The 25,774-nt window shown below is 36.8% G+C and overlaps 1 non-coding gene across 1 annotated transcript; it reads left to right on the top strand.

The window, feature by feature from the left end:
- Nucleotides 1-1,991: 1,991 nt before the first annotated feature.
- On the top strand, nucleotides 1,992-2,073 carry TRNAS-GCU. The gene has a single exon. It is a non-coding gene; the product is annotated as a tRNA-Ser (tRNA).
- Nucleotides 2,074-25,774: the final 23,701 nt, after the last annotated feature.

Here is a 25,774-nt window from a genome sequence, read left to right as displayed (position 1 = left end):
GTCTTGGAAAAATGTCTAGACTTCTTTTTAGACTGCATTTACTATGTAAGAATGCCCCTATTCACCCAGCACTACTCCACAGAGAAGTCCTTGAAGGCTTCATTTTGCAGAAGCTCACTGAAGCCTTCTGGAGGTGAGAAATTCACCTGGTTTGCAACCCATGTTTTGAGATGGTGCAGGTGTGTCAGGCTGCAAAGAAAAAGCTGCACCAATGGCAGCCTCCCAGTGAAACAGCCCATGTGCTTTGTAGCTTTTATGTTTGCCTAAGACATTACTGACAACCAGATTATGTTCTTGTGCAAAACGTGGCACATGAACAAATTGCCTTGCCTGCAGGGCATGTACCACATCTGTTCCATTATTGGAGGTGATAAAATGGGGGTGGGGGTAGGGTGAACACATCTGGCAATTTATGGCAGCAGGAGTTCGTTTTTAACTCCCTTGTGTGGAGTGTCTGCTGGCAGATGTATTGTCCTCCCTGATGAGCAATAAATCGGACAGGTATTGTTTTTGGTCTAGTCTCTCTCTGCCTGCCCTTGGTCCCGTTTGTGTCTCCACTCCCCGATCTTCTCATCTTACGTTTCTAGCTCCTACAGAGCAAGCACTCTGGATCAGGCTTTACAAAGGACCGAAACGTGCATCCATGTCATTCCCTCTCTGGTGCATTTCTCTGCAGCAGATGTTTCCATCTGTTTACTGTGCTTCCCTGTCCTCAAGAATATGAGTGTATGTATGTGGCAGATCACATTGTCAGTGACTTTCCCATCTGGAGAACCACTTTTCCCTCCAGCCATTCTCGGGCCCATTTAGACACACTTACAGAGGCATGTCTATCACAAAGGCAAGAGAGCAGGGGCACCTCTCCTAGGCACCAGCAGTAAAGAGAAGGCAGTCATTATGGCTGCTTCTGTTTCTTTTGGGAAAGATTAAAGCTAAAGGGGCTGAGAAGTGCTGCAATGGATGGATAGAGGCTCTTTAGAAAGGACAAGCTGGATGGGTGAAAAGGGGGAGCTGTCCTTTATGTGAGAGGGCAGCAAGAATGCTTTGAACTCTGCCTTGGGGACAGACAGGGGTCAGTTGAAAGTTTATGAGTTTGTATGAGAAGACAGATTAGAGGTCAGCTACAAACCACTTGATCAGGAAGAACTAGATGAGGCTTCTTCAGACAACTGGAAGAAACTTCTTGTTCACAGGCACTAGTGGTTGAGAGACTGTGGTGGACCTCATAGTTGCAAACAGGGAAGATCTAGTGGAGAATGTGGCAAGTGTAGGACAGCAGTTGTTTCTGGTGACCATGGAATGGTAGAGGTTCAGATTCTGAGAGGAGGGAAAAAGGCAAAAAAGCAAGAACAGAACTTTGGACTTCAGAAGAATAAGCTTAGCCTTTTTAGGAATCTTCTTGGAAGAATCCCATGGATTATGGGTTACTATCCTTCAAAGAAGAGAGGTTCAGGAGAGTTGGTTAATTTTCAAGGATCACCTCTTTCAAGGTCGTGAATGTTTCATCCTGACAAGCAGGAAATCAAGCAAAGATGGTAAAAGGCCTGCATGGATGAACAAGCGGCTTCTGACAAAACTCAAATACAGAAAAAAGCATAGACAAAGTGGTAATTGGCAGGAGTGACCTGTGAGAAATATAAAGACACTCAGGGCTGAGATTAAGGAAAAGGCCATTTGGAGTGGAATCTGGTGAGGGACATTAAGAGCATGAAGACTGGTTTCCAGAGGTGCAGCAACAGGAAAAAAAAAAGACCAGGGAAAATGTGGGTTCACTGCTGAATGGAAATGAGGGCTAAGTCATGTATGACATGAAGGAGATCGTTGTAGTTCATCTTCTTTGCCTTGCTCTTCATTGTTAAGAGACCTTCATCAATCCATGATCCCTGAAACTGTTGGGAAATCCAGGAAAAGGTAGCTCTGTCCTTGAGGAAGGAGGATCAGGTTAGCCAATATTTAAACAAACACACACACGTCCATAAGTCATAACAGGGGACGAGGTGGCCGAGTGGTTAAGGCGATGGACTGCTAATCCATTGTGCTCTGCACGCGTGGGTTCGAATCCCATCCTCGTCGGGAGTGCGGTAGCTTTTGGTGATAGCAAAAATGAGTGCTTATGGATCAGGATCAGGTGGAATATCCTGGTGAGAGCCTCCTAGAGGCCACCCAACAAGGGTAAAGAGACAGATAGGGCATTCTACAGCAAGCAGCTGGCAGAAACCCTGTATGCCAGGACTGGGAGGAGAGGCAAATAGTCCAACTGAAGTGCATCTTACACCAGTGTATGCAGCATGGCCAACAAACAAGAGGAGATAGAGGCTGTGGTGTCAGGAAAACTATGACATAGTCACCATCACTGAAATGTAGTGGGACCACTGCCATCACTGGAGTGCTGCAATGGACTACAGGCCCTTCAGAAGGGACAGGAAAGGGAAAGGAAAGAGGTGGAGTAGAACTGTATGTTAGGGAGCACTTCAACTGCATGGAGCTCCAAGGGGGTGATGGAAGTGGACTGCTTATGGGTCAGGGATCAGGGGAAGGGTATTGCGGATACCAATAAGGCTGGTATCTTGGTGGGAGTCTGCTATAGTCTTCATCCCAACCAGGATGAAGAGACTTTGAAAACTTTGTTTCAGGGGAAGTACAGAGATAATCTGTGCCTCTGTGACGTTTCTGTACTGCTTATTATACTTCTGTGACAGTAGTAAGAATGCAGCAATTTGATACCACCAGCATTAAAAAGGTCAGCATTCTCACTACGCCTTTTGCCAACTCAAAAGGATGTGTCCATTGTGGTGGGTTGCCTGGAACAGAGAAATGTTTCTATGTGCTTGTAAAAGGACAGGTTTCAGAAATTTTTAGCAGACTAGATGATCTCTAGAGGTCCCTTCCAACCTTAACCGTTCTGTGAAAGTTTCTATGTGAGAAGATGCAAATTAATTTGGTTGTAAACATTCTGAGAAATGAAGAATGTGTTAGTACTGACTATATTTTGTATATTTTGTATATTTTGTTTGTTTTGATTTCAATCAAAACAAAGATTTTTGATAACTTTCTCATAATCTTGTTATGACAGAATATTTGATTTTTTCATTTTGAAACAAACATTTTATTCAGGATTGTACTTAATATTATAAGCTTCCCTGAAAACCTCCTCAGAATTAAAACACCTAATTTAAGTTGACCTTAATAGAATTTAAAATGTCTTAGGAGGGACATTTACTTTGCTCCTATTTGGAGAGGGGAGAACTTTAAAATATCAGAATTTTTAGAAACTGAAAATTTTACTGTCTGGAAGTATCAGATATAACTCCAGCACTGATCATTAAGAAAGAATACTTTTACAGTTCTCAAAACAAATTAAGCATAGAAATATTAACAGTTAATTTTTTTTTAAATAATACTTGCAGGCGTCTTTATTTCAAAAGATTCAAAAAAAGAGCTATTTACAATGTTACCACCAATTGTTTTCCAAATGTCTAAATGAATATTTTTCATTTTAGTGCTGCTTTTGTTTGGTCTTCCCTCTCTCCTGGCTTTTATGTTCTTGACTTTTCTCTCTCTACTGCTTTTGATTTTTTTTTTCTTTAATTTTGGTACTGAAAATGGACAAAGGAAAGAAAGATTATATTGAACAATAAAGCGATATATTATGAAGTCTGAGGAGGAAACGGCAAAAACAAGGCAACTGGAAAATTGAGCTGACAGCTTTATGAAACTTGAAAAGAACAGATGCAGTCTTGCATCTTGGAAGGGTGAAGCCCAGACAAGAATACAGGTTGGGGACAGGGTGTGAGGGGAACTTATCTACAGAAAAGTACCCTGGGATCCTGGTAGACAGCAGTCAGGGAATGAGCCAACAGTATGCCCTGGTAGCAAAGGCCGCCAACAGTATCTTGGAGTGAACTAATGGGAATATAGTCAGTGGATAGGGATTATTTCCCTTTACTCAGCACTTCTTAGACCACTTTTGGAATCCCTAATACAAGAAAAGTATAACTGAACTTGTTCAGCTTTATCAGAGAGACACCAAGATGGTTAGGTTTAGGCCTCCTGGTACAAAGAAGGTGTAAGAAACTAGAAAGAGTTGAGTTGAAGGTCACCAGGATGGCCAGGGACCTGGAGCATTTGCCCTGTGAGGATGAGTTGAGGGAATAGGTCTTGTTCAGCCTGGAGGAAAGAAGGCTTCAGGGGGACCTAACAGCAGCCATCAGAAACCTTCAAGAGGGTTACTGGGAAGACAGAGCCGAGCTCTACACAGTGGTGCATGGTGGGAGACAATAAGCATAAATTGAAGCAATAGATGTTCATATTCGGTATTAAGAAAATCTTTCATCAGGAGGACAGTTAAGTACTGGAATAGGTTGCTCAGTAAGCATGTGCAGGCTCCATCCTTCGATGTTTTTGAGACCTGGCTGAACACAGCTCTGAGTAACATGGTCTGGTCTCGTAGCTGACCTGGCTTTAAGCAGTAAGTGGGACTAGATGACCTCCTGAGGTCCCTTCCTGCCTGAGTTATCCTATCATCCATGTATCAGCTTTTGAATTATTTCAGCCACTTCAGCTTAGAGATCACAAATAGGTATGTGTAACCAAAAATAGAAACAGTGAAGGGAGGAGTCTGCTGCAGCAAGCTTGTGCATGACTTCCAGCTTTGGAGCAAATGGAGCAAATTGGTTAATTGGGAGAGGATAAAGTGCAAAAGGGCAAGAAAACAGCTCCTAATATAGAATCTCTTTTGTTGTAGGGTAGAATAGGGACACCTTCTATAAGTGCACGTCACTCTAGAAGGCATGCAATTGTTATTAATGTATGTAAAATTAAAAGTTAGAGTTCCAGAATCTATTTTCAGAGTATAGATTGGAAATACTAGCTTCTGTGACCAGGTAAAACGTTTGTCTCTCTGTTAGACTCTAGTCCACTTTATTATTTCCAGTCACATACCTGCATCAGACCTCCTGCCTCTTAGAGCCGTGCTTTCTGTAACCCTGTTCTCATGGCAAATAAAATGATGTTTTTTGCAGGAGTCAGTGGAATACAGTCAATGAGAAGGTGTCAGGAAACATCTGTCCCCAGAGCTCAGTTACATGGCTACTATGGATATATAATTTATTATGTGTTATGAATACATGGTCAGTATTTATCATCTTTAGAAGAACAGTCAGCTAATCTGAATTATAAAGGCTTTATGTACTTTTGCAGTTCTTTGCTCCAATGTATGCCTAATTATTGCTCCAAGTAATCAAAGTGGTTATATAAAAAAGAAAATAAAAAAGATGTTTGTGAAATCTGTGCTTACCATACCAGATAAAACTTCTGATATTGCAAAATCATAGAGTCATTATAGCTGGAAAAGACCTTCAAGATCATCAAGTTTAACCGTAAGCCCTTCAACATCATTCCTGCTAAACCATGTCCCTAAGTGCCTCATCTACACGTTTCTTGAGCACTGCCAGGGATGGTGACTCCACCACTTCCCCGGGGCAAATGCTGTTCCAATGCTTGACTACTCTTTCCATGTAGAATTTCTTCCTAATATCTAACCTGAACCTCACCTAGCACAACTTGAGGCCATTTTCCTCTTGTATTATTTTTGGTAGTAATTTTAGAGAAGAGGCTGACCTCTGTCTCACTACAGCCTTCTCTGAGGTAGCTGTAGAGAGCAACCAGGTCTTCCCTGAGCCTTCTCTTCTCAGAACTAAATAATTGCAGCTCCCTCTGCAGCTCCTCATAAGGTCTGTGCTGCACTCCCCTCTCCAGTTTCATTGCCCTTCTTTGGGCATGCTCCTGCACCTCCAGGTCTTTCTTGTTGTATATATGACATATGAATATGCGAAGTTACATAATTTTGGTCAATCCAATGTCATGTAAAATGTCTTAAAATGTCTTTCAGTGTCTTAAAATATGGTTAGACTATGCTACAGTGTCAAATGGAAGCTTTTCTGGTGGGATATATTCTACCAACTTCTGCCCACCAGAAGGTGAGAAACATTTACTGTATTGTTATTAAAGGACATTCAAGGACCTCAGTTTTCCATCTAGGTATTTAGGAGCAAGTAGAAGAAAAGAAACTAGTCCTTAAAAGAGAGCCTTAGATTTCTGGTTGCCTTGTACCACTTTATAGTCCGGTCTGTGAGTGGGGTGGAATTAAACGTCAGAAACATAAAATGCTATGTTATTTACTATATGCTTTTCAAAAATGTGGCTGACCAACAAACAGGTATGATGGAAGAAAGCTCAGAGGCCATGGGCAAGAGTCATGCCCATGAAGTCCAGGGAAGGATGTAGGATATACCTGATCACAGCTGGTGAAAAGAAAGCTGAATTTATCTCAACACAAAAGATTGGGAGTATAGTCTTTATTTCAGATAAAGGGTAGTATCAGTTGAGTGAGTCAATTGAGTATGTCACAGTCCAGTGCATCAATGGGCTGTATAAATGTTTTTCCCTGAGTTAATTAAAAGAGAGTGAATGTCTCTCTGAGTTAACCAGACAAGCATAGGATGGGGTCTGGGGACCATACATGTGGCTTAGCCCAACCTAGAGGATAAAAGCCCAACCTAGAGGAGAGCAATGGGTTTGAAATTACTTCAACCCACATGTTCCTTTCCAGTGACTGAGGATATCCAGTGTTGTGATGGTGAGCAATGAAAATCACATTTGGACTATAAATCAACTGTATATTGCACTTGCAATATTTTGCTAAGTGTAACTTACACTTCTATTGCGATTACACTTCTATTGCAATTTACATTTCTATTGCTAGTGTGATCTAGCACTCAGCTAAATTCAAATCATATGTAATGTCATATATGTTCAAATAAGTTGTTTAATAGTAATTACAGCCTCCATGCAGGGAATATCTAAAGAACTTGGTCAGAGAATGTTGGAGTCTAATATTGATCCAAGTATTCTGCATTTCAAAGTAAGCATCCAAACTTAATGAGTACTTCTGTTTTTCCCCTCTTTGCATGAGAAAAACATCTGATTGTATACTCAGTTACAAAAAAGCACATGAAATTGTAACATTGGTTAAAGTTACATAGACAACTTCAATTCTGACTTGTTTAGTTTGTCGAAATTCTGCTTTGCAAAGTATGCAAATGTATTGCTCAATGCAGATTTTTGGTGCATTACAGCACAACATGGACATCATAATGATTTATGTGCAGGAATTTATGCTGTAGTTTGTATACTACTTGCTTCCTTTTTTTTTTTTTTTTAACCTCATTTACACTCATTAACAATGATAACTGACACTGCCTTATTCTTTACATCACACCCTCAAATTTTGTGTGGTCATTTCTCTTTTAGGAAAGTGTGTTCTTTGCACATCATCATCAAATTCTGTGGTACACATGTAAAATGCCATTTACTTAACAACTTGCCAATGCACATATCAAGTACCATTTCCATAAACTTTAGTGTGGATACAAATATATAAGCAATTTTCTTTCAAGGAAGAATATGAAGCAATTTACAATTTTAAAATATAATGTGTTAAAGCAATCACTCAAAAGAATACTAAGAAGAGGAGAGAATAACTGAAGCTTTATCTTAACTGTTTGTTGCTCAACACAATCACAATCAGTGCAATCACATCCTCGAAAGACAATCAGAATTCTTCTACTCACCGCTTGTTCCATCTTTCGCCATTAAGTGACTCCAATTTAATTCAGTGTGGTTGGGTAACTTCAAGTAAGCAAGCAAAGCATTTGATTTTAATGAGGCCACTCCTGGATATAAAATCAAGTATGTTTTTAAACACAATGCTGAGATCCATTTAGTTCAACAGATGCACGCAATACTTCATTAATATTCCAAGTTTCAGATAGATAGAAACAGATATTGTATATATGAGTATATACAAGAAGAGGTTGCAACTGTGAAGTCTTATAGGTAAAGCATAGTATATAGGAGGGTAACTGAAAAATTTAGTTGCGATAAATACCATCCTTAAAGGACACAGTAGTGGACCTTTACATCTGGAAAAAGTAAGAGTGAGGTACTGAGCTAGAGATAATTCTGCCTTATAAAGAACAAAAATAGCAAAAAAAAAAAAAAAAAAAAAATCTACTCATTCAAAAGAAAAAGAAAAAGAACAAAAAAGCAAAAAAAAAAAAAAAAAAAAAAAATCTACTCATTCATTCTCAAGAGCTTGATTTCAGCCTCCAGGAATACAGTATTCTTCAAATCTAGTAAGGTAGCTTTTTGAGTGACACATCTTTTATATGATTATCTTACACACAGAGTCCATACGTAAGTAGAAAAGTTCTTTTTTTTCCATAGAAATGTTATGATGACATGAAAAATCATATAGGTTTCATTTGCATACCAGATAAAATTTCCAGCATATAACATGTAGAGGAATTGAAATTTTGTGCATGCTGCCATTATACTCCTCAGAGTATAATGTAGATTTATTATAATTGTCTGTCCTGTGTTGCTTTCAGCATGTTCCTTGTTGTAAAGCCCATAAATCCTCCATCATGATATTTTATGATGCTTTACCTTAGCTCTGTTTATATGTTATATCAGACCTCGTCTGAAATCATATGATATTATGATTAAAGGCAACACATAAAACATATATTAATATATATATATAAAACATAAATATATAAAACAAACATAAAGGCAACAAGTAGCTGAAAACTGACAGATCTTAGTACTTCTTAGAAGTGTATTCAATTCACTACTAAATATTTTTCTAAAGCATTTTTAAGTGGATTTCCACTCTCAGAACCATGAGTTGAGCAGGAAATTATACTTGAAGATTCACATTTTGAAGTAGAGTTATCATTTTTTCAATTTCCACCTCTTTAAAAATATATAAATATCAACTTCATTGCCAGCATATAGTGTAATTTCCTTAAGGAAGGAAATAGCAGTTTCGAGAGTGTAGATTGACTTTGTGTTTAGTTCTTTTTGTTTACTAAAATAAAAACCTAGTTTAGAAAACTGAGGGTCTGACCAGATTTGTGGGTTCCTCTTTGGTGTTGGATGGTCTTTTGGTCTTTATTTGAATGTTGGCTAAGCTCTTCATTTGCAGTAACCTTGTCAACACAGTCTAAGTGACTAGTCATAAGTACTTGGTTCTACTGAACAATGGAATGGAATTCATCCTTACTTGAAGTGAGCATGTAGGATGAGCCTTTCCACTTAGTTGGCTTTTATGGCATACTGGGACTTGAGATAAAACTTTAGTTTGCTAATTATTTTGGTTGATGTGCTATTAAACCTCAGGAATATATCATACCAACAAATACTCTTGCTGGTCATTGCCATCTGTGATGATCTTATATTGAAAATGTGGCCCAAGTCTAACCTGCAATTTCACCTGTTGTTTCCTTCACTTCATCTTCGAGTTTATTCCTCTATTTTGTTTAGGACGATATTGCAGAAGATATTATTTAGCATTGGAAAATTTTAATGCTTTGCCATTCTTGGAGGTGTATGATCATCTCTACTGTTTTGACTGACTCAAATGTCATTCCTTTCATTGCTCTTGACATTTTTTCCTGTGGCATATTTCTTTCACAGTATTTGATGATTTCTCAAATGTCTTACCATTGCAGCTTCTGGCATGTCACTAGGGACTTGGTCCTCTGTTATAACTTTCTTCACCTGTAAAGTTCCCTTCTTTTTTATTAATTGCATGGTAATAAGAACTATATAAAAAATGCAAAAGGTTATCATGTCGTTGAAATAAAATATCTTGACGTATCTTGGTCCCACTTATGATCACTGAACTGCTGTCATTTACTTCTTGGATAGTGTGAACAGTGTCTTCAGGATAATATTACTCTTCTCATTAGAGCATGGGTACATCTTCAGTTCAAAAGATTAATATCTGGTAGATATGGTTTCATATTGTTTTACATAGCTATGATTAAGTGAGAGGCTCTAGTAGAATATTTTCAGTTAAATGCATGTTCTAAAAATTCTAGTTGTTGTCAATTAAGAGTGACTTTTTAGTGTGGGACCAGCTCTCAGTAATTTACTTAGGCTTATGAGCTTGAGTCTGACCCTCTCTCCTATTTACTGAAGCTTACGAGAAAGACAATTTTGTGCATGCTGAGCAATAAAGCCATTCAAGGCAACTGAGGTCTGTGAGGAGAAAGTCATCTTCTAGACATCTCAGGACCAGATCTGTCAAAACTTGAAGGAGATTCACAGAACACATGTTTTTCAGAACAGACACCAGTTTTCAGAAAAAGTTTGGGACATACTGTCTTGCATGACCAAATTTGTTTTTTATTTTCTTCCCTGCTAATATTCTGTGTCCATGTTGTCCATGTTTAAAATACTTATATTGGATCATCATGAAGGGACACAATATACAGAGACTGTGTATCATCCATAACATCCACACATTTGGAAGGGCTGTGGGATTTTTATAGAAGCAGTCTGGAATAAAATGTGAAAAATTTTAATTTTGCATTGAATTCTAATAATGTGACAACTGAACTATCTAAAATTATAATCTATTATTTATGAATAGTTTATGATTCCTAATTCTTTTGTAATTAAGGTAAATGTGTAATGCAGTGTGTTTTGGAAGCAAGTAGACGAAGTGGGACATCAAATGGAATTTGTGACTCCTCTTTGGCCACTTCAAGTCCAACCTTCATTCCAATTTCTTTTTCTTCTTTTTTTTTCTTTTGAAAGACTAACAATTACGTATGATAGGTTTTCTGTGTTATTTTTCCTATCTCCCATAAACATTTAGTTCTAACAATACAAATTTTCTGGATTTTTCTTTAATGTTTTGGAACAAATATAGCAAGATGTTCTTCTTGATTTTAGTATGGCTTAAAAGTAATTTTATGAACATAAACAGAAATGGTCAATGAATCTAGTTCTGCTTGTTAAAGGTGTTATGTTCTGCTTATTTACCACTATGAGAAATAACTCTTCTTAGATATTTTAGATTTGACTTTACGTTCTTTATTTTCTAAGAATAAAACAGTTAATTTTTTAAATATAATTTTATGAATGTTAAGACTTAGGGAAAAAAATATTTTATAACACTTTTCCATACATATTAGAAAGGATTTTCAGCTGGACCTTAATTACTCAAACAAACAAACAAAAAGCCTTATTTTGGGAGAATTAACATGTTGCTGCATGAAACGGTAATAAAAATGTACTGCGAAATAACCACTGCAGAAGAATATAATTATGCTTGTAAGTAGAGTTGTTAGGGATGAATGAGCAAAGAATCAGCTGAATGCATTACTTGATAAATTTAGCTCTGTCTCTGTCTGTCAATTGTTTGTAAGCTGCTTTGGTCTTCCTTGAATCCATTTGTTCTTCTGAATTATCATCCAGTCATGTCTGCAGTTCTGTTACATTTCCATGACCCTAGAAGCAAAAGGACATGTTTTGCTTTTTGCAGCAAAAAGATGTGTTTTGCTGCAAGTAGAATCTCCTGAACAGGGCAGGTGAGAGGATATGAGTTGGAAAAAGTACTTGGTCTCTAGCCTGGGGAGTCAATAAAAACTGAACATTCTTATTCTTTTGATAACAAAATAAAACACAGAGACAAATAAAAATTAAACAATAGTATCAATAAATCACTTGGGTATGGAAAATAGACTGAGAGCTGAGATCTGGTTCATCAAAGGTATAAATCCCACAGAAATGTGGTGAAATAATTATCCGAAAAGTGCATCCAATTCTCAGAAAATGATGGAAAAGAAACTTTCTCTAAACCCCACTGTTATAGTTAGGATCTTTGAAGCCAGATATGAGTAAATCCAATACCAGTGTGTATGCTCTTACTGAAATAGATGAGGTAAATGAATTCTAGAAACAACGGTTCTAGGAAGACTTGCTGAGTAAGGATAACAGACCAGCTTTCATGATCTCAGGTGACTAAGGCCTATCAATTGTGATTCAACTTGCTATTGTGTAAGAGAGAAAACTAGTCCTATAAAGAACTGAAAATAGGAAATGAGATCACAGAATCACAGAATCACAGAATCACAGAATCACAGAATGGTTAAGGTTGGAAGGGACCTCTAGAGATATCTAGTCCAAGTCCTGGCTTTTGGAAGACGATTGTTTGAAGACTACAAAGTTACAAAGAATGTTGATACTATAACCCTATTACAAGGTATTCAGCTCTCTCACTTGTGGAACTGTTTTAATGAGTATCTCAGTAGCAGAATGATGGAGTTTAAGGAGTTGTAGAAATTTTTTTTTTGTCTTATAAAGCTATCCATTAGACAAATGGGAAGTGGAATTATAATATTGTATTTATAAATTAGAATATTGTATTTATAAATTTAGGGTTAAATTATCTTTTCACAGGCAAAAATGGGACCTATAATTCAACAGAATTACATCAGAATAATTAAGATCTGCATAGGACCTTCAGGACACATCATGTTCAGTCTTTCTCCAACTCTTTGTACAGCTGTCAGCAAAAGGACAACCTGCTGTAATGTATGACCTACTGTAACATATAACCTACTGTAACATATAACCTACTGTAACATATAACCTATTGCTTGATAATGCACAGCTTTTTTCACCAGGCTATGGGTCTACCTCCCAGAATATGGGTCTTTCTGAAATAAGTCATGAGAGCTAACATATGGATTTTCTTTTTCTCTGGCCTGATAGGGTTTCAGATGTCTGCTTAATGCTTCCACTCAACCCATCTGGGTAAAAGAGGAAAAAGGGAAAGAAGATAATTATATGTCTTACTTCAATAGTGTCTGCTGACATGGAGAATCAATTAATACAGCCCTTCATTGACTGCCTTCTGAAGGAGTAAAACCAAAAATCATGGCATTCACCAGCAAATTTTAAGCAAAGGTAATAGCTGACAGAACTATAGTTTCATGAATTCTCTGATTCTGCAGATAAATGCTCATTGAATCTCATTGTCAATGTATGGGAACAATTTTCTGAGCATGCATAGCAAAAAGCAAATAGCATCTCTGTTCATTTCACTGTATCTGTAGCCATGAAAGAGGAGGGATGGAGACTGTCACGAGGAGTGGGAGGCATTAACTCTTGGTTTATTGCAAACAAGTTTATTGAAGATGGGGATGTAGTCCTAGCACGAGAATCTTATTGCACATTGGTTATTGCCTGAGTCTTGGTTTCTTACCTCTATAACGTCTCTTGTCAGATGTTTTCTTAACAACCAGAGAGTAACCTTGAGAGATGTCCCAACTCAAGGAGAGATTTACTGTCTTGCAGGTGAGCTTGTTGGGCTCTAGTCTGCAGAGCTATTTAAGGACACAGGCTTTCGCTCGTGGTTATATGATATTGGATATGCAGATGTACTTTTTCTGCTGAACTCATGCTTGAAGTTTTGAAGCTAAAAAGATAAATTGGCACACTTTAATGGCCAAAATAGAGGTCACTGGCTGTCCAGTGTGTCAGTGGATGTGAGCTGGTCACTTACTGATTCTATTTTGTTCTGTGGATGTAATATATAATGTTAGAGTGCAGGTCTTTGTTTTGCTCTAGTTGCTGGTCTTCCAACATGAATGAACTTGGCAGTGATGGGACTTCAGGAATATACAGATTGCAGACAGAGAGATGGCCACTTAAGTGTAATGAAAGCCATGTAGCTAGAGTGCTCTGAATGGGTTATTTGCTTCCAGATTTGCTTACCCAAATTTATGTCTGATTTTTGCAGCCTATGCAAAGGCCTGTATAGCTTAATGCTAGCCCAGGTATATCCTAACATTCTATAATGCTCGGTCACTCCAAAATGATGCTATCAGACTTACCAAATGTATGCTCTGACTTCCTTTCATTTCCTTGCCATAAATATTTACACTGGTGCTTTGAAGCAAGTCTCATGAGCTTTCAGAGGCTGAAAAATCTTTTCTACACCAGTAACACAAACCAAGACATGTGCAGAAATGCTGCCAAGTAGAGCTGAGTGAAACACTTTTGATTGCTTACTTTGTACAAAGAGTAAATAAAAAGATTTATGAAAACAGTTTATTTTAAATGAAAAGTTATCATACTAATACTGACATTTTCTAAATGGAAATGTTGATTCCTTTACTCAAATACCTCATTTCAGAAATTAATAACATTTCATAAACTAGGTGAAAAAAGAAAGAATTAAAAAAAAAAACAACAAAACAACACCCAAATTGAACAGTTGGATTTGCTTTGGAACTGGTCATCTTTTGAGCTTTCATTTCATTTTTGGGGAAAAAAAAGCCAATGGCTAATGATCAGCCAACATAAGTCAGATGTTTATGTTGCCTTAGTTATAATTGCTTATATATTATATGTTCCTTGTATGTTTGATGTTCCTTTTCTCTTGGCCCATTTTTTTCTAAAAGAGAGGCATTGTCAATGGTCTCAAATCGTACTTGTCTAAAATGAAAAAGATGTTGAATGAAAAATATTAAAGTTTGGAGTGTGGAGAAAAATGTTGGTTTTACTTGGGACACAACATTGCAGACTTGCAGTGGAAGCCTGTGTGAACCTGTCGCAGTCTTACAGTCCTGGCTGCAAAGGAATGGCTGCATTCTTGGACAGAACTGACACAGGTTTTATTTCACATCACTCTGTAAAAACTCTCTCTTTAAAGATTTGTCTGATTTCACATATAAGTCTTTGCCAAAAAAAGATATATATGCCAAAGAGAGATACATGGCAAAAAAAGGTCATTTTTACTACCACTAGATAGGTCAGCAGTAGCAGTGTGCTCTTACTGTCATGATTGTCAAGGCTAATATACTTAGCTTAATTCTGTAAAATAACTAAACTTAAAATTAGTTGAAACAAAACATATTTACAGTATTGATTTTTATCCCCCAGGCTTCAAAAGTTATAGTAAATATTTTAGTTCGTTGGGTATTAATAAAAAGAAAATAAGAATTTTGTTCCTTTTTTTTAAGGAAATTAAGGAAATTAAGGAAATTAGGGAATGGTATACTTAATTAAGGAATTCCTTAATTAAGGAATTGTATACTGTCCACTCTTCCTCCTGTAGTTCCTGGAACTTCTAGCAGAAATTGATCCTATTTCTACAAGCACTCATCATACCACGTATAACTAGAGGGACAATCCTCTTTCCAAAAATCTTAAAGATTAAGTTAGTCAGAAAAATAAGTACTAGTATTCCCATATTTTCAATTATGTACTGAGAGACTGAGAGATTAGGTTACTTGTTCAATATCTGAAGAACTTGTAGCAGCAACAAGAACTAAACATTTATCTCCATATTCCCAGGCTATTGCTTTAAATGTAGACGCTCTTCCATTCTGTATGATGTTATTCTTTCTGAAACTCTGTATTCAAGATTCATCACAGTCAATGAATTTACAAATACCTATGCCTCAATTTTTTAGCATTTTGACAAGCTTCAAAAAGATTACCTGTTAACATTCTTTTAAAAAGTCCATTAAATAGTCTGGGACTAGATGGTAAAACACACTCAAAAGTTTTTGCCAGGAAAAATATCTTCTTTATGCAAACAAATTAATGTTTATGTGACAAGGCTGGACATTTGCATGAACAAATATGAGTTTTGCCTGGATAAACACTGCTACATGAAGCCCCACCGGCATTTCTCAGTATAGCATCCTAACTGAGCACTCTTTTTAATATTAAGTATAATACCTGTTTTGAAATCGTAGTCATGTATGATTTTAGAAGAATGACATTTTTCATATTAGTACAATTGTAGAAGAATATTAACCTCATGAAACTGAGCAGATATTTTTGATTCTATACTTTTGTCTGAATTTTGAAGGGAATAAAATTTCTGCTTACAAAGTTATTTACTACTTTTGCAGTATACTCTGCATTTTAACCACATCCAAAAGCAAGTTATACTACACAAATCATGAAAGCAATGCCTATTTAACTCAAATTCATGATTTCTTAATTCTGAATATGTTTCTTTGATCAGTAATAAAAAAGGTAATTAATCATCAACTTTTTTTTTTTTTTTTTTTTTTTTGAGACGGTGAAAGGGAGGGCAGTGTGAATGGAGATAAGACGTGTGTGATTTTAGTTTGGAATAGAAGAACTGTGTATGTTCTTTTGCTTAGGACTTGACTTGATTTATCCTTGTCTGCTTTATCTGACCATCAAATGGAAGATCCTGACTTGAAAACTGGAGATTCTCCAAAACATATGGAAACTAAATCAAAATAAATATTCTCTAACCTGCAAGGTAGCTGTTATATTCACACTGAAAGGTCTTCTAAGAGTCTGTCTCTTTGCTCCCTATTTAGTATTTTGGAATTTGATCCCCAAAGAGGAAGAAAGTGCCTAAATTTAAAACTGAGAGACATAAAACTTCTCTTTACTTGCTGCCAACTCCTAGAAGTGTCTAAACTCTACACTGTGGCTTATTTTTTGTCTTCAAGCGTCCTTTAGGTGTTCAAAGCATGTGCCTCTGACAGCTATAAAGCACCTTTAGAAATGGTTTTGCAAAAACTTCTTTTAGAAGAGGACTATGAGAGAAAAAGAGATGGTTCATCCTCCTATGTAGTCCAATCACACACACAAAAGAAGTCAAAAATAGGAGGTTAATTCTTCCTTAGCCTGCTCTCTGACATTGCAAAAGCAAATTAAAACAAATTTCCCATCAATCCAGCCTGTTCATGAGATCAATTACTTAATCCTGCAGATATTCTAAGCCTTCTACAGTATAGATTCATCAGCTCCCTGGAAAAAGGGTAAGCTTTGTGTACCTCAATATCAAATCTGATGAGTTAAACTCTTTAATTCTGTCACAATTACTACCTGGAAAATAATCCAAAAATTTGAGGATTTTTTTTGTTTGTTTTTGGACATCTGAATTCAGCTCTGGTTCCTGTTTGTTAACAATCATTGTCTCATAATAAATTTTCATGATTTCGGTCATCAGCTGTATTAGTTAGCCCACCATCTGCTTTTCTGCTTTGAATGTGATTTGAAGAACATCTCTTGTTCCTCTAGGTCTGCCCTATGGTATGAGCAGTCTAAATGTGAAGCAAGCAACTTAGCATTCTAATCCAAAATAACTCTCAGCTGTGAACTAAGTGGAAAGTATTAATTCTGCTCTCAAAACGATACTTTAGAAAATTGTCCAGGACATGCTACAACTTCATGTAACTGAGTTTGAATCACTGAATATAAAATGATATAAATTGATAGATAAATTGATATAAATTAACACTGCAGAGTTAAATTTACCGGTACACAAACCATAAGAAGGGCTATTGCTTCCTAATGTGCCTATGAAACAAAATGAGGTATTAAAAAGTATTCCAAACCTCTCCTTCTTCTTGTCTTCTTAACTTAGGTGAAGTTCACTGGCTCATACTTCATTGGTCACACATAATGACCAAGGAAAACTGGAATCTTTTTTACATTGAACAGTGTTCTGACTTGGATTATATGCTTGTTATTGCAAGGCTTTGTCTTTTTCCATCTGTCCAGTGAATTTTTAGGCAATCTACTGTTTTGCTTCAGTAGCCTTAGTCAGGCATAATAAAAGGGTATTCCTAAAGGCTAGCTGGCCAAATGAAGATGTCTTTAGTTCCTTCTGTAGTCATTGGTGAGAAACGAGGGCAAAGTTTGGCTAAAATCTAAACTTGAAATTGGGTTATTCATGAAGGACAATATGGTTACACTCCTGCTGTAAATCACTTTCTAGAAGACCCATATTGCTCTGCCGAATGCAGATAGAAGAGAGATGAGCCATTGTGGATGTTTCTACTCTTTTCATAAGGATTTATGTTCACAAATTATATATCTTAAAAAGTAATTATCATATGCTTGTCTGGGAAACGTTTGTTCTTAGAAGTGCTTAGATGCTAACTGTGATACATTAATACTCTAGCAAAAGTACTCTTGGAAAGTGTAATGGTGAAAAGATATTGCCTGATAGACAGCTCAGTTATCTGTCATATCTGTTTACTCTCTCTCTTTGTTTTTTTTCTTTCTTTTTTTTTTGCTGTCAAAATTCAGTTGGCTGGAGTACTCAAAACTGCCTAAGAATTTAGATACCTTACTTCTATTCAGTTACGAGGCAAGTGATTGTTCATGTGCCCTTGCCTGTATCAAAAACTCTCCTTTAAAATCAGGCTATTTAATAAAAATCTGTTTTTGTTTTACTGAGGTCTGTCACAGCAGGTTGAAGATAAATATAACTTAGGAGTTACAAAATACTGTAACAAATTGTAATATATAATTAATTATCAATATTCAATCAATAAGGAGTATATAATTACATGTAACATATTTTACAAAGTAATAATTATATGCTATTATATTATATGTGATTATATATATTATCATGCAATTAATATGCAGTTAACACTAACAACTTTAACAAAATACTGTTACAAAAAACAATCTATCTACCTTTCTGAGTTCTCTTTGTAATTCTCTCTATGTTAAATTTCCCGAATGATCAAAACTTTTGTAGAGAAGGGACACAGGTAGATGCTTAAATCTTTCCACATTGACAGGGACAGACACAAATTATTTTTATGTGTATATATTTATATATGCATACATATATATAGAAATGCATTTATATAAATATGGTTTCTGCCTATATATTATTAATACATATAGGCAAGGAGAGGTGACACTAACTTTGCATTGTTCAAAGAAAATGTAACTATAGGTATGCTATGAACCTACAGCTTTTGGCTTGCCTTTGCAACCACTTTTATAGAGAATGGAAGTCCTCATAGGACCCTTTGATTATGTGTCAGATAACCACTGCCCTTTCATTGTTTGACTGAATGTCTTCTGCTCTGTGTAGTGTTCGAAGAGCTCCCTGGGTAGGTGGTTCCCATTTGCACTCTAAACTAGGCAATTTGCAGTACATATGGGACTTATTTATCAAGAATGTCATTCTCTCAATGTTACAGTCACTCTGCTATACATCAGAAGGAGTTGAGAGCAGTGAGCCTCAAGGAAAAATTATGAAGTACTGACCTATAGTCATATTTGTCATAATTTGCTGTCACAATAAATATAGTTTCTGAAGCAGAGAACCATTTAAAGTTGAATTTATGCTCATTTGAAACTGATGTTTGAAAAACTGAGCCTTTCTTCGTATGAAACTTACTCTTCCTTTTAACCAGGCCTATCACTTTTCATACCAACACTTTATACTTTGTTATAAAAGACTTTCATTCACTAATCCTCAAATATGACCAAAATATTTCTTTCTCTTGCTACATGTCTAGTGAGTTTATAATCACTGTAACAAACTATACAGTCTTCAACAGAGCTTCATAATTCTTTCTGTGATCCTGGATACTGTCAAGCTGCAGCAAGGTAGGAGGTGCTGCTCTTGCGTAGTGGGTCAGGAGCTGAACCTGATGAACATAGGCAGAGGCAAGGTTTTTGCAGCAGGGATGAAGGCTGGATCTAAGCAGGGAAAGCAGAGCAGATTTGATAACAATAAGGTTCAGAAAAGAGTCCAGATCACTGGACAAATCCATAGTGAAGCTATGGATAACCCAAGCTACTCTTGAAGGAAAAAGTGAGAGCCACTGCTGAGGCTTCCTAGCAGAGCTGTCACAAAGACAGATTCAAAGCTGGACATCTGTGGTGATATCTAAGCTGACCTTGAGCACAGGCTCCCAAACCCTGAGGAGAAGGGAGAAAGCGCTCAGGACCATGCCAAGTCCTTGCCTGGGTTTTCAGTTTGTACTGAAGACTGAGCTACCACAGCTAGATTACTACTTGTAAGCTATATTGAGTATACACCTGCTCTACTTGCACCATAGGCAGCATTTCTCAACATGTGGTTTGCGTGCCAGTGCTGGTTCAGAAGATGTGAGAAGATGATACCAGAAGTGATTGCTGGATCTTGCTTGTTCTTTGCTTGGAAAAGGGATCTGTTACATTTTGTTTGAGTTTTTATACTATTATTTAGCATGTTTGTAGTTCTAACAGTGATATTGTAGTTGTGTATATGGTTGAACTTGATGATCTTGAAGGTCATTTCCAACCATAATGATTCTATGCATCTATGATTCTATAACAGTAAATTTGTGTGGGATACATTCACTCCAGTTTAGGGATCTGAAAGCTAAATGGCTAAATCAGACGTATTATATTCCAAATATACTTTTTGGTAAAATGCTACTTTGTATCTTTTGATGAAATCACATTGAGAAATTCTGGAATTTGGGGCATTACTGGCTAAGTGATGTCCTACTTACATAACACTGATTTTGGTATTTTGCACTTAGGATTTCATTTTACAAGTGCTCATAATTTGTTAACTAAACCTGGAAGTGCCATTGTCAAAACCGCCTACTAGAGCGTGGAGTTAAAAAAAAAGAAAGGTGTTTATCATAATCAAAGAAGATGGCAAATGATTACTTAGTTTTTCATGGTTCATAAAAAAAAATTAGCTTCTAAAAATGATCTCTTCTTGTACCTTTTTGCTAAACATGAACAGAGCTTGACATACTTATAGTATTTGTTTATTATAGATGATTAATAAATGTATTTTCACTTGTATTTTTATATTAGTAGCTCAGCTTCACATATGTAAGTCATTCTATGAATCAGTTCTCTACACATTTTATCACCCTATGCAGTCCATTGAGTAAATTTTCATCCAAAAAGGCCAACCAGAATAAAAGGGTCCAGATATGTTTGTTGAACGCTCTGCATACGTATTGCTCAGGAAAACAGGCAAAATTCCTACATAGTTTCTTCTTATGTCTCTTGTTAGTGAACTGTCTCTTGTTAATGTACTTTCTGATTTGGTGTTTTTCTCCTACCTGGCCCATCTTCACACCTCATGAACATAGAGTAGACTTGGTTGAGCAGGAGTTGCCCTGCCTATTAAAAAAGAAATTTGAAGTTCAGAAAGATGGTGATCTCGTGCTAAAGTGAGTGTTCACAGCACCACACATTATATATCTGTGATGAATGCTCTCTTGCTCTCTTAATCTACACTAATCTACAGACTTCATTTAATTTTCCTGAGGGTTTGCAATCCTGTCTGGGCCTGGCTAAGACTGACAGGAGCACCTCATGATGAACAGAATTTGAAGTCTTTTTGAAAAAAAAGTTTTAAAATCTGTCATTGTCCCTTTCAGAGAAGACCAGAACCAAACTGCAGGCTCAGCAAAGGGGAACTCTGGCCTCATTGACTCAGACTGAATGAGCAGTAGAATAAGGAAGAAAAGGAAGCAGAAAAATGTACCCAGGATTTTTTTTTCCATTGGTCACAGTTTCCATAATCCTTCTATTGTTTAAAATAGCAAGTGATAATTTAAGAGGTCTCCTTTGCAGAGTTTCTGTCATTTGCTTTAGTCATGAAGCATCCCCAAAAAAGTGTAGTCTAGGAAAAGAAAAGTTCTAGGAATTGTGCTGGGGTTCTCAGACACTAAAGCTTAGATTTCTTTTATGAGAAATTACACCAATGATTGTAAATAGAGTGAATGAGGAGAATGGAGAAGATTGGAATACACAGGTATAATTAGGGGTTGTAGCACAGAAGGCTGATGGTGTCTAGCAAGAGAGATGTTGACCAACACCATGACAGATGAGGTCATGTTATGACCTTATTTCCTCTCTGGCTGACTTGAGATGGTTAGTGGCCCTACAGAAAGGGTGTTTAAAGTAATAAGACAGTCAGCGATGATTATTGTTATTGGTCTGAGTGGATCAATTGTGCTGCTTTCATTTTGTCTTGTTGATACCGATGAAGGTTGTTCAGCATTTTAAGAGTACATGTTTATGATAATAATAATAGACGAGGATGTACATGCAGACACATATAGGTGGAAGAGGAGTATTTTTATTACAGACCTAGTACACATGGTGTTCTATGTACAGCCTTACCAAGTTTGCCTGCTCTATACGCTGTATTCTTACTTGATCATTCCATTGTGCCATTTCATTGTTTTCCACGGAATCGTTTCTTTATCTATGTTCAGCCAATGACAGAATTGCTAAAGTTGCTCTTCTCCAGAACTGGTACCGAGACAATAGTTTTGAGTTGCATGTTTGTGTAGATAAATATGATTCTCAATTAGGTGTCTTTTATGAATTACAGCTTAATTTTTTTGGTCTCCAGCTTCCATACTTGCCAAGCATCCCACCTTTGTGTTGTTGGCAAATTTAAATAAGCTTATCCTCTGTTTCTTAATACAAGCTGTCAATGAAAGGAGCAAAAACATCAAAAACATGAGGGCAACCCTCTGTGGATCTCTGTTCAATACATATTTCAGATAGAGAGTGAAACATGGTTAACCATTATGTGAGCACAGTTCTTCAGACATGTTTTTACTTGTTCTAAAGTAATTTAATCTGGTCTCTGGTTGAATCTATATTAATGATTTTTTTCAGAGTGAGAACAAGTTTTTTCCCCATATGCATATTCATATGTGTTGGTTTAGTTCATTAGTGATGTAGGCATGTGCAACCTAGATTCCTCTCCCACAAAACTAAACCCTAAGTTCTTCTTCAGGTATGTATTGGAAGGTCTGCAGTCCCTGCTAGGTCTGGTTGGATCCAAACTGGTGATTGGTTCTTGATGCATCTTTGAACCGTATTGGTCATGGAGATTTTCTACTCAGAGCACCAGACTAAATCTAGCTTAAGTAAAACCCTGAACTGTGTACAGGACAGAGGCACAGGTCTTGGGCACCCACTGCTTTTATCTGCTGATCTGCTCTTGTTATGCCAAGCTGCTTGCTGATGTAGACATATCCTCCTGGACTGCTTATGTGCCTGTCGTGTTTCAAAACATAGGATAGAGTCCTGTTAAATTAAAATACGCTGAAGTCAAATATGATTATTATTCCATAGCTGTAGCTGTGTTGAAGTGGCTTTGTCTTTACTGTTTTCTTTAATTTGCACATATCTGTATGTGATTTGAAACTGAACAAAGCAGTATATATCTACAAATGCATAAACACTCTCCTCGTATCTTATGGGAATTGCAAATTATGACATCAGTCAGAATTTGGTGAAGTAGTATAATTTCTGAGAACTGTGAATTTGGGCACTGTACTTGTCAAAACGGTCCTTTTTTTTTTTCTAGTTTGATCTTTGTCCATTTTGCAATCAGGTAAGGATTTAGAGAGTTCACTCTTAAGTCAGACCTTCTATATATATTGCTACCTGAGAAATACTGTCTTGTTGATAGTGTGTATGTTGTCATCTTCTTGTAGGAAATTATGGAAGCTGTTGATATTTGCTGCTAATAAAATGAATTCCACAATTTTCTAAACAGCAGGGCTCTCTGTAAAATTCTACATGAAACTTGTCTGCTCATGGCAAAGTACCAAAGAGTGCAGCTGGAGGAGATAAATGACGGAAATGACAAATTTCCTAGGTCTCTGTCCCACAGGTGAAAGTTTCATATTGGGAAATATCAGGTTTCTAAGAGAAGAACCGTTTTCAGTAAGTGGAACTGGGACCATAAAAGTTCATAAGAACAAGCTTGAGATGAATATAGCCTCGGATACTTGACCCTGCCCTTTTCTGATATAAATGGTTAGAGCTTCACTCCTGAAGGCTATGCTGATTTGCACTAGTTAAACCTTTATGGAATTTCTAAATGTAATGCTAACCAGAAATTTCTGCTTTATTCTCAGACTCTTTGATTTTCTAAGAGCTGTATACTGCTTCAGTATTAGCTACTAAAAGATTACGTACTTGAAAATGTTTGATTCATTTATCAGACCCTTTGTGCTTTTGGGTCTAATCTCCTAAGAATTTTGCCAACCTGAAATAACATATGACATTAAGTGCGATATCTTTTGGTGGAAACAGCAGGAGAATCAGGCCCCAAGCATTTTTGGTTTTTATATACTCTGAAGTTCCTGATTTCAATAACTATTGCAAGTGTGTCAACACCAGTAGTGACTATGGCAACAGAACTGCCTCACAGTCACTCGGATGGAATAACTTGTCATCGCTTAGATAAATCAAGAAATCCTCCCCAAATATGTACATGCAGCTTTGTTTCCTGTTGCGTGTTGGGCAGGGGTGTTCCTCAGTTCAACCTCACACCTGCATTCACCACATAAAATTGAAAGTTCATTCAGCTGACTTTTCACTCAAAATGTTATGGCAACAGAGCTGTATATCAGACCGAGTTGAGATATTGGTCATTTCACATGGCAGTCACTATGTTAAACTACATGAGTGACATTATTTAGTAAGGGTCATCTTAGTCATCTTGTGATCATCTTAGTGAGTGAAGGACACCTTGTTGTGAAGCTGGAGGCTTCCCTGGAGTGACTAACAATCTGTTTGTGGTGCCTTTCAGGAGAATGACTATGACACAATGAACACCTTAGTCTGTTGAAACCGATCTTCCTAATTTATTTCTAGCAGTTCTGATTTAAGCACTTAACTGAGCTATCTGGTTGCTGGTTTGTATGACTAAAGGCTTATGTAAGAACTATTTCTTTATTACTCAAATAAGAGATTATTTTTAAAAATGACAACTGGATATTATCCAGATATATGTCTGAGAATAGGAAGGCTGCAGGAGGCAGAGATTTTCTTTTAAACATGATGTTGTCCTAAAGACTTGCAAAGTTGATATTCACTCAGCTGGGAGAGTTTATAGATTTAACTTTGCTTTAATTTAATGTTCTAACGCACTTCAAATATGTAGTTTTAGAAATTTGCAAAACTTGCTTACCTCATGGTTCTAAATGTGTTAAAATAAAGACTAAACATTAAGGGAGCATTGGTGAAGGCTGCTTAAATGATTGCAGAGGTTTGAAAGACCTCAGCATGGTTCAAGGCAGAAAGCAATACTGAACTCTGGCTTCAAACCAGCTGGCTTTCAATCAGGTAGAGCCAACCACTGTACGCAGCACAGCAGATTGTTGGCTGTCCATTGATTGAAGTCAATCCGCTTTATCGTGTGTTATACTGCTGTTATCTTTGCAGATATTACATGTTCTCAAGTAGGGATTTTAGAGAAGATAGTGCTTATTGAGAGACAGTATTTTAATTGTCTCTAATGCATCTGATATCCATGCGGTATTCACTTTCCCTGTCTCTTTTCTTAGGGTGTTTCAACTTCAGGAAGCAAAGTGGCAAGCAATAAAAAGCCTGTTTTGTACAGTTTCTGATGAGTTATGTGGACCAGTCCAACGGGAACAAATACTTCTGAGAAGGCTTTGAATGAATATGAGTGGATCTCTGGTTATCATCCAATTTGAAACAAGTCATCTCCTTTGTAATAGTTTAATTTTTTCAATTGCTCATTGTTGCTTGTGGTTATGGTTCCCAGGACTTGGTGTTCATAAATCTTCATGTGAAAGCAATGACTTCTCTTCTGATTTATGTAAGATGAGTTAAGATATGGCAAAAAAACCCCTCTAGAATAGGGTGGTTTGTGAAAGGCATGTTAATATGGCTAGGACACTATGTCTGCAGGTCTACCTATAGTCCAGATTGTGCTAGCTCAGGATACTTCCAATATACTGTTTGGTTGCTTGGTATGGGCTGCAATATACCTCTTGGTTTATTCCAGGGGCAGCTTTGGACCGATCCATTACTTTTTAAAAACACTTTCTCAATTGGTGCTTCAACTATCTACAGAAATGCCCGATTTGAAGTTGGAAAAATCTTCATGCAAAATGTGTAGTCATACCTAGGTTTGTTTATGTTGCTTATGTCTTCATAATATTGCACCATAAAGTCATATTCGTGATTGCTCAGTCTAATTCCAGTATGAAGTATGGAGTAATAGATTGTGAAATAAAACAGAACATCTCCCTATAGAAGATATCTTGCTATTATTGCACCAGTAAGGACTGTGCCACATGTATATATG

The sequence above is a fragment of the Nothoprocta perdicaria genome, unplaced genomic scaffold (genome assembly GCF_003342845.1).
Source record: "Nothoprocta perdicaria isolate Ctin4 unplaced genomic scaffold, notPer1 scaffold_351, whole genome shotgun sequence".
Lineage (NCBI taxonomy): Eukaryota > Metazoa > Chordata > Aves > Tinamiformes > Tinamidae > Nothoprocta > Nothoprocta perdicaria.
This window is presented reverse-complemented; position numbering and strand designations above follow the sequence as displayed.